Source organism: Anolis carolinensis, chromosome 4, assembly GCF_035594765.1.
Source record: "Anolis carolinensis isolate JA03-04 chromosome 4, rAnoCar3.1.pri, whole genome shotgun sequence".
NCBI classification, from domain to species: domain Eukaryota; kingdom Metazoa; phylum Chordata; class Lepidosauria; order Squamata; family Dactyloidae; genus Anolis; species Anolis carolinensis.
In genome coordinates this window covers 68,934,686-68,948,805 of record NC_085844.1, presented here as the reverse complement: position 1 = coordinate 68,948,805, position 14,120 = coordinate 68,934,686, and the positions used below count along the sequence as shown (strand labels likewise).

Sequence of the window (14,120 nt, the reverse complement as noted above, 5' to 3'; positions counted from 1 at the left end):
GATCTAACTTTTAAGACATAAGCCCATAGAGGTTCAGTCAGACTTAAATTGCAGTCTTGGCTTTTCTTAGTTTCTTAGGGCCCCCACACACAGCTATATAACCCAGAATATCAAGGCAGGAAATTCCACAATATCTGTTTTGAACTGCATTATCTGAGTCCACACTGCCGTATATTTTAGTTCAGAGCAGAAAATGTGGGATTTTATTCAGCTGTGTAGAAGGGGCCTTACAGCCATTGATAATCACAAATGCATAGCCTGCAACAGCCTGACCCTTGATTACTTGGAAAAACAGTTTACTGGGCTTTATTCCTAAATAGCTATCTATACAATTATAGTTTGAGTCTCATTGATTTTGCCAACTAATTGCAGTATAGAATTCCAGGATGATTACAATCACGATTATATTGCTTAGTAATTTGGAAATGAACAAGGGACAAAGAAATTGACCACAATGTCACATTTACTGGTTATAAAATGCTAGGTAGGAAATTGAAGAAAGCAGCACAAAACATTTTATTCTTCTTTGAACAGCACAGGGAAAGTCAGAGTTATCATGTGTGGCAATGAGCTTCTCCATTATCCGGTCAATGTGACTGAGGGGTATAGTCTTCCCCACTGGGTGACCAAAGAGTTAAGAATATGTGGGGTTGAGTTACATTTATTGCGGGCAGCATCATGAAGCAGTTGGACATCATGAGAGACAACTGACCAATGAAAGTGACCAAGTTGTGGAAGTTTTGAGGCACTTCTGTAAAACTCCCAGAAGAATGCCACGTGGAAGACAGCCAAAGGAGACAAAGGCCCCATCTACACTGTCCTATAAAGCAGCTTGAAATTGCATTATATGGTAAGTGTAGACTCATGTAATATAGTTCAATGCAGTTATAAACTGCATTATATGGCAGTGTAGAAGGGGCAAAAGAGACTCAAAGGCTGCATGCCTTCCTATCTGCTCCCTGCCTCATATAGTTGAGTTGAAGCTGGACAAAAATATCCAGACTCCCCAATTTCCCCATGAACATCCAAGCCTGAACTCCATCCGCATTGTGAGTAGAATAGGAAATGTTTTAGTTAGATACCAAGAGAATATGTTACTTTAAACTCAGCTGAATATGACCTAGGCTTTGTAACTACATAATTTCTCCTAATTGTTCCTGAAGGCATGAGATGCCCTTTTTTTTTGTTAATGTAGATTGCTTGCTTAGAATAAAAACCAAGCAATCTTTACAGATTTCCATTTTTCTCACACACTTGTCACATGTATTTTGCCGAGTTTCTTATCTCCCACAGAAAAAAGCAGGGGTAGAAAAATCTCTGCAGCATCAGAGGTGGAAAAGTCCAAACTAAGCCCTTAGTAGCTTCCCATTGAGTTGCTGAGTCAAGGGGGGTTAAATCAGTAGATGGTAGCAGCTGAAGATGGAACACAAGAGGTTCCATCTCCTGCTCAGGAGTGGTAATAAATTGCTGACATAATGGCAATGATTGTGAACTTTGAGAATGTTTGTGGAGTGAAAAGGGAAGAGTAACTTGCCTCTCTCTTTCTGGATATATCTGAGACAGAATAAAGGCAGGCATGTGGAAGGAGGTTGTTTTGTTTTGAGCTGTAGTCTGGCATTTCCCCCCCTCTGTGTTGTATGTCTGCATTGGGAGGTTGAAGGGGGTTTCCTTTGCCTTCTCAGAGGTGGTGCTTTTGTCTTTAAGTAGTTTAGATCTATGCTCACCTGGTGTGTGTTGCCTGGAGGAAATGGAAGGTGCTACAGCCCTGCAGACTCGTTGCCGTGTTTCCTGAGAGTTTCCTTGGTAGCAGGAAAGATTTTCTTTCTGTTTTCTCTACTTTTGAGAAGCATTGCCACTGACTGTCATACCATAAGATTCTCTCCCCTTGCCTGAGTTTGTAAATGCTTTCTGGGTAAGAGAATAGAAAAGGGAGGGGGGCTGATTCCCTTTGAATAGCCCAGCTTCATTTTTGTCTTTTTTTTGCCTCTTTCTATACTGTTTTTTTGTGTATGTGCAGGGGGAGAGATTGCTCTGAGAAGACTGGAGCTCTCTCCACAGAGACACATTTTCCATTATAAAGACGAAAAGGGAATCCAGTTGAGGCTAAATGGTCAATTGAATACAGGTGGGGTTCACTCAGGATTTTTCTCTTTCTCTGGACTTTTCTATCTTATATGATTCTCATTCTTTCTCTGAAAAGAGAAAGAATTACTTTGCCTGATTTTATTCAGCCACAGTGTCTTTTTTGGTTCTTCTGTGAAAGCTCACACACTGGAACATAGTTAGGCACGACAGACAAGGAGTTACTCCATCTTCAACTGGAAGTCCAGAAACTTCATCTGCTTAATGAGAGGATGAGAAACTCTGCATGAATAAACTTGCTTCCACTTGGCTAACCAGTTCAACTTAGAAGGAAGACAGCTAGAAATATTTTTTAAAGTTTTTCTGGTGAGCTTCTTGAGAACTTGTGTGCATTATGGTGTCCCTAGGGATAAATTCTGAGGAGCTTTGCAGACAGTTGAATCCAACATGTCATTGGAAAACATGAGCAATTTCAGCCAGTTTGTAGTAAGGGGCAGACAGTGCTTGTGTCTCATCCCAGAAAATGTTTACAAATGCTTCAGAGCCCTAGCCTGGGAATCTGGAACCTCTCATTGAGAGCTAGCATATATAGTGGAGCATGGGAGAGATTCCAGGGAGTAAAGTCTTCTACAGCAAAGGATATGAGCTTTCTAGTTGCATTGGAACTATTCCAATGGCACACCCCTAAGGATATTGTGTGCTATATGTTGGGAAAAGACCCTAAGACAATGGAAGAGGCAGTGACAGCAGCTGACAAATGCCTTGAAATCAAGGGGAGGGGGCCTCATACTGAAATATAGGGAATCCCTGTAAGATAAGACTGGAGACTCATTTATTGTGCATAGAGAGACCTTGATACAAGCCACACAAAGCTAATGCTCCCAAACCAATGCAACAGCTTCAGATACCTTCTCTACTGACATATAAAATCCAGGTTATCTGCTTTGAACTAAATTATATGATAGGATCTTGGTGGTGAGTACGCAGGTGACTGTAGAGACCTATTCTTGACCTGCATGATCTTCCACAGTGAGGACATTGATTTCCAGGTGAAAGGCAGTCCCGGTCAGGTTGGCTTGAAGTGCCTTCCTCTTGACACGTTTCTCCCTTTCACCCTCCATTCATGCCTCTTCAGATTCCACAGCACTGTTGGTAACAGCTGACCTCCAATTAGAATGCTCAAGGGCCAGGGCTTCCCAGTTCTCGGTGTCTATGCCACAATTTTTAAGGTTGGCATTGAGCCCTTCTTTAAATCTCTTTTCCTGTCCACCAACATTCCATTCTCCACTCTTGAGTTGGGAGTATAGTAACTATTTTGGGAGATGGTGATCAGGCATTTGGACAATGTGGCAAGTCCAGCAGAGTTGATGGCGGAAGATCATTGCTTCACTGCTGGTGCCCTCTCACACCTTTGTGCACCAAAAGCCCAAATGTCTGAGATGGGTGTGTAAATTGACCCCTGAGATTGAGTGACACAGTCCTGAGAGTCAGTCCACACAGGGCCAACAGCTGGTAAGATTCAGACCTTAGCTTAAGGTCTGAATCTTTCCAGCTGTTTAACACTGAGTTAACTGGTCAAACCCGAGTAAACATTAACTGGGTAATGTTTTGCTTTTACTGGAGGCGTCGTTTGGATGCCTCCAGTAAAAGCAAGACAGGTCTTGCATTAAAGGCTGTCTGGAAGGCCCCTGAGAGGACTGTCTTCTATTTTAGGGGGAAAAAACTTGCTCAGAATTTCATTCATATGACACAAGGGATGGATAAGATATTTGAAAATAAACATAAAATTGTAGAAAGACATGTTTCTAATTATCAAGAAACTGGCAAAAAGAATTTGGGACAGACAAGAATCTTTACAGCTTTAGAGAGTTATTTTGCATAGAAACAGCAATTTCTTGCTTAGAAAATGTTGTTTTGTGTGAGAAGAAAAATCCTTGTGTGAATTTCCCCTATTTCAGTTTTCTTTTACACAGGAAACATCATTATTATTTTATGTGCAGCAAATAATTTTTCCTGCTCAAAAATGCTGTTTTCTGTGCAAAAATAGCACTCTTATTTTGCATAGAATAAGCCCTCAACTGGGAAAGAGTTTCTTACAGTGAAAATAAACTTGCTAAAATTACTCATTGCTTTCTTCAAGAAGTAAATTACCGAATAATTATATCCCTGTCTCACATCAAAGAGGTGGAGAGAAGTTTATGCAGATGTCTTTTAGAAATTTAGCCTTTTTTTTCAGTTTCTGGTTTTTTCACTAGAATTAGTATCCAACTTCTTCCTCACATATCCTACCTCCTGTGTATCAGTGTGATGGGCTTACAAAAGAAGTATTTTTAAAACAACCTTACCTTTCCTGAATCCTTTCATTTGCTTCCTAGAACCACCTCTTTCTCTTCTCTCTTCCTCTCCATTCCAAGACAAATTCAAGATGCTTGGAGATATGTTTATGTATCAATGGGACACCATACATATACTTCTGAATTAGGAACATGAGTCATACTGCAACAAGGTGGGAAATGTGCCCCCCTTTGTACAGACCATGAAGGAATGTCCAGCCTCTTGCACACTTTCATGAAATATGCTCCATGGACAACAGAACATCTATTCAATGGCTAGTGCTGATTTCAACACTTTATAACATTAACCTAAAGCAACTTAATTCCAGTTTAATTATTCATAAATTCCATTGATATCAGTAGGAAAATTAGACTTATGTTTAGCCCTATAAAAAACTTAAGTATTTCAGATAACTGGTACAGGTGTGACCCTGCATGAGTTCATTACACATTTGGGGATAAAATATTCTGTTTAAATAGGAGCCTTTATTACTGTAGCTTTAAACAAGTCCTTTTGATCATGCTAGAAGAAATCTTCTCATTTGGCAGCCAAAGCCCTTATTCAGTAGAGTGAAATTTAATTATTGCCAGCCTACTGGATAAGCTGCTGACCTACACTTCAAAATCCTGGATGGATGGACTGACCAGTGCACTCGACCTCATGTTGAAAATGAAAAGTGTGTGCTGCTTCCTTCCCTTTGATTTACCAATAATATCCTGATCTAACCCAGTTTTCTATAGTGTTTTGTTTTTAGTAGAACAGCTGTTCTTTAATGTGATAATGTGTAGTCTCACTGTAGTATAATCTCAACTCCTGAAATGTGTTTGCTTATACAGAGCATGTGTTCAGAGATGAACTTTCTTCCATTATTTGTGTATTTCAGAGTGCATCTGAACTACAAAAATATGTTTTGTACAGAAATCGTTTTGTATAGCTAATAATATAATAATAATAATAATAATAATAATAATAATAATAATAATAATAAAACTTTATTTATACCCCGCCACCATCTCCCCAATGGGGACTCGGGGCGGCTAACATGGGGCCATGCCCAGAACAGTACAATATAATAAAATATGAAAACAGTATACCATAGCACAATTAAAAGCAATACAATAGATGATAATAAACATTACATCACAAAATCAGAAAACAGTAAAACAGGGCAGGCCGCATGGACACAAGGATAAAACTCGAAGTGAGAGGAACAGAGGAGTACTCCACTGTGGACAGGGACACATGAAAGCGGGGCAATCTAGAGGGTAGATGTTGAGGGGGGAGCAATACAGAAATATATAACAGAAATTACTCACCAAAAGCACAGCGGAAGAGCCATGTTTTCAGGTCTTTCCTAAAAGCTAACAGAGTGGGAGCTTGCCTGATCTCAGTAGGTAGTGAATTCCATAGTCGGGGGGCCACAGCGGACAAGGCCCTCTCCCTTGTACTCACAAGACGGGCCTGGGATATAGACAGCGGTGACAAAAGGGCCTCCCCGGATGATCGCAAAGATCGGGCAGGTTTATGGTAGGAGATACGGTCACGGAGGTAGGTGGGTCCCAAACCGTTTAGGGCTTTATAAATGATGGTCTGCACCTTGAATTGGGCCCGGAAAATGAACGGCAGCCAGTGGAGCTCCTTAAACATGGGAGTGGATCTCTCCCTGTAACTTGCCCCCGTTATTAATCTGGCAGCCGAGCGTTGGACCAATTGTAATTTCCAGGCCGTCTTCAAGGGAAGCCCCACGTAGAGCACATTACAGTAGTCGAGTCTAGAGGTAACTAAGGCATGGACCACCATGATCAAGTCAGACTTCACGAGGTATGGTCGCAGTTGGCGCACAAGTTTGAGTTGTGCAAAGGCCCTCCCGGCCACCGCCGACACCTGTGCTTCAAGCGTCAACGCTGAATCCAGGAGGACCCCCAAACTGCGGACCTGTGATTTCAGGGGGAGTGCAACCCCGTCCAGCACAGGTTGCCACCCAATACCCCGATCTGACGCACGACTGACCAGGAGGTCCTCTGTCTTGTCGGGTTTTATTCTCAGCTTGTTCCCCCTCATCCAGTCCGCCACAGCGGCCAGGCACTGGTTCAGCATCCAAGGGGCTTCCTTGGAATCAGATGGGAACGAGTAGTGGATTTGCGTGTCATCTGCGTAGAGATTGTAATAGTGAATTTTGTCCAAAATGCAGACATTTCAGAGCAAAGTGTAGCATTTTGTATACAATCCTAATTTTGGTGGAAATGAAATTTTATAAAGACTAATTCCCAAACAGAAGATAAGTATTATCTAACTAAGGTCAAGATTCTTCATGTTTTTTAAAGTTTGTTATTATTTTCAAGTATTCTCTCGATCTTTTTCAAATATTCTCATGATGTGCATACACTCCATACTTGGAGAGTAGATAGAAAATATTTTAAATTCATTTGTTTTTGTGAAGAACTGAAATTAAGAAAAATGAATCCTTAGTGCTGCTAGCAGAAGGATGACAAGGAGGCACTAGCTAAACCTGTTTTTGGGAAGGAACTCCCATACCTTGGAGGATCCACTCAAGAAGCTCTCTCTCAACTGCTACTAAATGATTCTTTCAAAGACCTGGCAGACTAAATTCAGATAGTATAAAAAGGAAGGCAAAGAAATCTTGTAGCACCTTTAAAACTAACCATTTTACTTACTTCACCTTGAGATTTTGTTTATTAAAATGTTCAAGCCTCAGTTATTATATGAGATTTATTTCTGAAATTGAGACAGCTATGTGATTTCAAGCATGATCAGTTTTCACTGTTGAAACATTTATATCATACAAACAAGTACTTTAATATTCATTTTTTTCAAAAAGAGACATTAATTCTAATACATATTGTGAGGTATACATTTAATATGGGGTTGATTATTAGTTTAGAAAATTTAACACAACTTTAAAATGTGCAGAAATTTGACTTTTTTCATGAAATCCCACTAGTATAAATCTTTAATATGTTTATAAACTTGTAAATTTAAGGATAGTTTATGTACTCACATGTCTTCTGAGACCTATGCATTAGCAGCAGAACATTTAGCATCATGCATTCCTACTGAAATCAGTATTCACTGGTTTATGCTTATTTTCTCTTGTGCAATCAGGTGACTTTCTCAGATGAAACATTTATACAAACTAAAGAAATTCAAGATTATAGTTCTGGAGTTTAAATGGGGTTCAGACTTACTTGTAAATAGAGAAAATAAGCATATTTCTGTATGTGTCAAGAACTGGGATAGAGCTGAATGTACTAATACCCACTTTAATTAAAGGACACAATATGCAGCAAATCAATTTAACAACATAGCACAAGCTATACAACATTTAATTCGTTTTCAAGGATTTCCATCTTTGAGGGAGGATCATACTCATATTTCAAGTGTAGGCGAACAGAATTTTGGCGCCACCCCCCCCAAACCAATCACTGAAAAATAGAAGTGTTGGATAAGCAAAAATGTTGGATAATAAGGAGGGATTAAGGAAAAGCCTATTAAACATCAAATTACATTAAGATTTTACAAATTAAGCACCAAAACATCATGTTTTACAAGAAATCAACAGAAAAAGCAGTCTCAACTGCGCCTCCGTATGTTTTGCGCCCCAAGCGACCGCTTAATTCGCCTCATTGTTGGACCGGCTCTGCTCGTGGTCAAGCTATATCAGAGTATAGTCAAGATGGCAAAATTATTAATGAGGAAGGGCAGACAAGTTAGGAGAGGCTATGTTTTTGCTTGAGCCCACCGGAAAGGGCAAGATCCTGTCCCCTCTCTCCTCTCCCTACTGCTGCCGTTAATTGTGTGTAAGCTATTTTTGCACATTAAAGTCTACACTAATTGATAAAGGGAAAAATATATGGAAGAGAAAAAAAATAAATTTTAATAGCATCTGAAAATGGGATGAAAGTGGATTAATTGGGACTGTCCTTGCCAAATTGGGACATTCACGGTGTATGAGCTGCCATATATATGTTTGCACATAACGTACTGCTAGATATCTTTGTGAATTTGATACTGTTGCATGACATAACACATGCTGTAAATATTTATATGTCACTTAGCTACAAAATGTTTGCATTTAGCAGTATTTTCTTAGTTTCTGCATGTTTTTGTTGTTTTCTTCTGCTTTTGTTTATATGTCACATGTTTATAAATTACACACTTCTTCATGATGTGTACTACATGTTTTTGTTGTGTAAGCAGGATAGGTGGAAAACTATGAAATAGGGGGAGGAGAAAATGGCATATTTGTCATGATTTGCAGTCCTAACTTGTCTGACTAAATCTGATGATTTCTTTGACATGTAGTTAAGGATCATTGGTGTACACAATTGATTTGCTGGTGACAGTAATTCAGAGTTGCTTAAGTCAGTGTATCTCAGATATAACTTCCCTCTTTCATAAGCAACTATACTGTATGCCTCATAGGTTTTTTGCATTGCTGGACAAACTATGAAAATAATGATTATAACTAGAATAATAGGGCAATGAAATAGCACTGCAAAATTGATGAAAAGATTGTTGAATGTATGTGTAAACTTCTTATAGTACTATAATATGCCCTGTAAACAATTATTATAGAATTACACAGATATGCAAGTTTAACCTCCTCCACCAAAGGATTTCTGAAACTATTGATTTCCTGTCACTTAGCACAGTGTATTGAGGGAGGCACTTTTCTGGCTTTCAAAAAAAGGAGGCAGCGTTATAATATATGCTCATGATGCGACATGGAGTGTCCGGGGCAGAGGTGGCATTTACTTAAATTTGGGCCATCCCCTGTTCCTCCTTTGTCTAGTCTATTTGACCACCCTCCTATATACGCTTTCTGATTCTTTCAGTTCTAGGTTTTCCCACCTTGCACTGTTGATAGGGAAAGTGTTCAGCCAGGGTGAAATCTTAAATAGACAATCAGATGCAGGGGTGAGGGAAGTTGGTGAGTATCTATGTTGGTGAAAGATAGGCCTTTGAAACTGCCTCTATGCATCATCCAACTGGAGGGGTAGGGAAAGAGACTGTTCTTGGTGTTGGCCTGAGGGTTTTGCCTTCACTAGAAGGCAACCTGGAAGTAGGGACTCTCTGGTTGACTTTCCAGAAGATGGGCAGCCTGGATGCAACTCAGCATTTGGGGCTCAAGCATTTTAATCCAGGGAGAACTGGGGAGGAAGTCTGAGCGACACCAACTGTTCCAGCTGTTACCACACTAATTTTGACTTTTCCCCTCTTTGCACACTTCAGGGAAAAATTAAATAGATGACAGGTGAAATAAAGTCACCTATATCTCAGTCTGTCTTCTGAGTGTGGTCTCATTATTGAATGGGTTGGTGAGTGATGAATTTCTTTGTAAGGTATAAAAAACTAAGATTAATAAAAGTTACAGAGAAGATGCTTACATGTGTTACATAAATAAATAAACTTTAAAAATGTGTGTTTACTACTGCTGTATGTATCTAGACCCATGTAGTGAACATTAATATAACGGGAGATTATGCATTTGATGGCCTCTCTGGTTAGAGGCCTGTAATTAAGGTGTCAGATGTAGGGTTCCAAGATGTTGTATATGCTGGTGGCAGAGCCAGAAGATATTTAAGACTTGGCTTCCCCTTCACATGCCTTTTTAATTATCTCTTAAGAGTTCCCCCTTCCTGCCTGCAATGCAATGTGAGCTTTGCTGGTGGCTTTGGGACTGGGCAGGATTTTCCCCACTTTCTCTGGTTCCCCCCCCCCCCGCTACCCCCTACTATATCTGAGGGACTTTAATGATTGGCTGTTGATTTGGAATATGCATCAAAAGGGAACTTGCGTTGATTGACTCCCTGGGTCACAAAAACAATCCCGAAAGTCAATCCACACAGCCATCTCACATTTGGGGATTTCTTTCATTCCCCCTCCCATCTCCTCATGTGCCATTTTAGCACACTAGGGGAACTTTACAACCAGGGTCCATACCTGGAAGCCACTTCCTTTTTAATTTTTGTCAAATAAGGCAATACATTTATAATACAGCAGACATATAATATCCAGAAGCTCTTAATCTTTTTGTCCCTCATTAATCTTGGTATATTTACTGTTAATTTTACTCATATATATATTTCTGTCATTCACCTCCATTCTCCCCTCCCCCTGAGCCACTTCTTTTTATAGTCTCTGTCCAAAATTTCATTTTCTCTTGTAGAGGTAATTTTCCATCCTTCTTTCATTAAAAGACTTTCCCCCAGACTTCATCAAAATCATTTTTCCATATTCCTCTTTTAGTTTTTAACTTGCATGTCAACTCATCATTTATTGCCAGTTTCCATAATTCCTTATACCACTCTTCAATTTGTATATTTATTTCTTTTTTTCCAGTTTCTTAACCTACTGTTAATAGGTTAGATATTGCATCTTTTCCTTCTTTTTCACCTGTTTATTATTATATAATGATAACAAAGCAATACTGGGACTTCTATCCATTTTTAAGCAACTTTCAAGTAAGCTTTCGGAACTTCATTTGGGGCAATAGGGTAGCCACCCCTGAGGGAAAGTCCTAGGTTTGGTTTGGGTGGTGTCTGGAACCTGCACCAAAGCTGGTTATTTGTGGATTTTAGCTATTTGTGAAAGCATCCTAAATGTTCCAGACTACTGGTAAGCAGTAATAGTGAGATGTGCCAGTGACTGAGAGTATCTCAAAGACAATGGATGACTGAATCCATTGATACAGAATCCATGGATATAGAAGACTAACTCTAGACATTCCAGTCCCCACAAAAGGGAACTCGAGGATTACAGAAATCAGAGAACCATTTCATTAATTTCCCATTGAAGCAAACTGTTGCTCAAAAACCTTAAACAGAGACTTTTACCATACATGAAATGAGAAATGATAGATGGCCAAACTGGCTCCAGGAAAGGAAGAGGCGCTAGGTGTCCCACTTTTAACACTTAGCTATAAAGAAATTCAAAATATAAAGTACCAAAGGTATCCCATAACTAACAGTCTAAAGTTAAGAAGTCGTAAATCTGAACAGAGCCTAAGTAGCAAATTCAGTAAGCAGTCAGAGGGTTATAAATCCAAGATATACAACAGCAGGATCAGGTTGTCCACAGTGTTACATGCAGAGTTGCCAGAGATCTGTTCACACTATTGCAATAATTCTAATTTATCTGCCATGGCAACATCCTGTGGAATCTTGGGATTTGCATTTAGGGAAGAATATTTAGAATTCACAGACAGTTTTTCACTAAACTCACAAACTCCAAGATTCCAAAGGATGTAACTGTGACAGTTAAAGTAGAATCATTGTGCCATAACTTGAAGTCTGAAAGGATTCAGGAAGTCAGTAGATCCATATTGTTCACTCTTTCTCATTCACAAAGCGATGTACCCTTTTCCTAAACTGTACTTAGAAATGCTAATATATTTTGTGTGCATTATTCCTACTATATACATGTATGTGCCTTTTAATTACATATATATTTTAGTGAGTGGCTTCCTTCTGATATAATGCATTTATGTGAACTGTTTGTCAATATCAAAGTGTGATTTTATAACTGAAAGGTAAGGCAACGTTTCTTAGATAGCTAAGTAATGTTTAAGTATTTATTGCATTTATTTTTGGTTTTTGTATGCACGTTTTGATTAACTGTATCACAAAATTTATGAAACCACGAATGCCACTGTATAACAGAGTTGGGATTGTGTGTAGTTCTGTGTGGTAGAGATTTTGTTACCCTGTATTCTCATGTATAAGTCTAGAAACCCGGGTCAACTTATCAGTGGGTCAATTTGAGTACCATACCTTAACTCTTATATAAAAATGAGGGAACATCCCCTACTTTGAGTAGAGTGTCAAAAGGTAAGAGCTTAATCCATCCTGGGAAAATCTTTAAAAAGTACCCACCCCAATACTCTTTCTGCCATGGCACTGTTTCTGGCCTTTTTGAATGCCTGAGTAGGGAAAAAGTGACTGCATGCAGGAGTAGCTGCTCTCCTGAGTTAGCATTGGTACTTTCCCTTCTCTGTGGAGCAACCATGGAATATGGCTATGTATGGTAGATGACATCATGATTGTACCAAATGAATATCACTCCAGTACTTATAAGAAAAAGATTGTATGACTGCTATAGCCTGGTATTTTTGCAATGACCCATGGAAATGGGCGCCTGATAGGGATAAAAGGTTTTGATTGCTGTCATGAGGTTGCTCTCCCTATTCTTCTACCTGTGTTGAATTGCACTTCAGGTAGTTTAAGTGCCTTTGTATGTAGAATAATCAGCATATGATTACTGGTTTTGTAGTGACCAGCTGTTCATAAAATGTTATTTTCCTTGAAGAAAATGATTTTGACAATCACTTTATTCTGTGACGTACCTTTCATTTATCATATTATACCTGGCAAGATATCATAAGATTGTCGAGTCAGATCACTTTCATTTATATGCTCATTGTTTGCAATTAACTGCACTCAGTAAGTGCAGACATGATTCAAATATGCCAATATTGTATGACATATACTCTGTTACAAAACTAATAAAATCACTGAACAAAAGACTTCAGTAAAGAGCATAACAATATTTAATTACTAAGGAAAGCCATTTCATTCATCTGCAACAATGAATGTTTTCTTAATGCCCAAAGGGAGAAACAGTATATAGATATTCGGACAATCCTCCAGCCCTATTATAAAGATTATCTAAATTCTCCTTATTGATTTATCTGTCTGACATATTACAAAACGTCTAGCTAGAAAGATGTCTGCATGTCTGCATGCGCATGTATTAGTGAGAAACCTTCCCATCCCCATGCTGTTCTCCCCATAATTATGTGAGAAAAAAAAATACATACCCACATGTCACTTCCTTGATGAAAGTCAGCTTTATATCTGTGTCTTTGTCTCTGTTAGTGTCTGGTATGCTTGTGAAGCATTTGGAGTTATTTGTGTATGTGTTTCTATTTTCAAATACATGTCAATTACTTCATGGTGGATCTTGTCATGTCACCCTTTGCTTTAACTTCTCCCCAGTGTTATCTATGACAAGCATGCAGGCTATTGATTAGATAACGAGCTGTCTCCAGATTTTCTCTTGCTTCAAGAAAAAGGTGAATTCCTTGTTCAAGTAAGTCTTCTGATAGCCAGGCTAGACTGTTCTGACACTTTGTGTGATGATGATTTATCTTTTAAAGATCTGCAACACAACTGAAACCAAGAACTTTTCTTCTGCCCTGCTATTTGCTCTTGCACATTTCATCATTACTGACAGTTTTACATTCCTTTTTAAAAAGCAAGACAGAATTTCAAAGAAAACATCTTGTGGAAGTATGGAAAATTTCCACGTGTATTTCCATTGATGGTTACAGTTTCTTATTTCTGAGCTCTGTGGTTGGCTTAAGAATAATTCAGAAAATAAGTAATTAAGTAAAATAATAAAATGATTTTAATTAAAAAGTTAGTTCTTATGTGAAAACCCTTAAAATTGGCAGTTTTTGTTGCATTTCAGTGAAGCATAAGGCACTTCCCCACAGCCATATAACCTAGACTATCAAGGCAGATAATCCACAATATCTGCTTTGAACTGGATTATCTGAGTTCACACTGCCATATAATCCAGTTCAATGTAGATTTTATATAGTTGTGTGGAATAGGCCACAGTATTCCCTCCCCCCCTTTTTTTTTTTACTGCTACAGAGACTTGAACATAAACCTAAAGAT

The 14,120-nt window shown here is 38.8% G+C and overlaps 1 protein-coding gene across 7 annotated transcripts in view; it reads left to right on the top strand.

Annotated features, from left to right (window-relative positions):
• The window catches only part of neto1 (neuropilin and tolloid like 1), a 136,781-nt gene that overhangs the window by 53,153 nt on the left and 69,508 nt on the right, over positions 1-14,120 (top strand). The window lies entirely within an intron of this gene.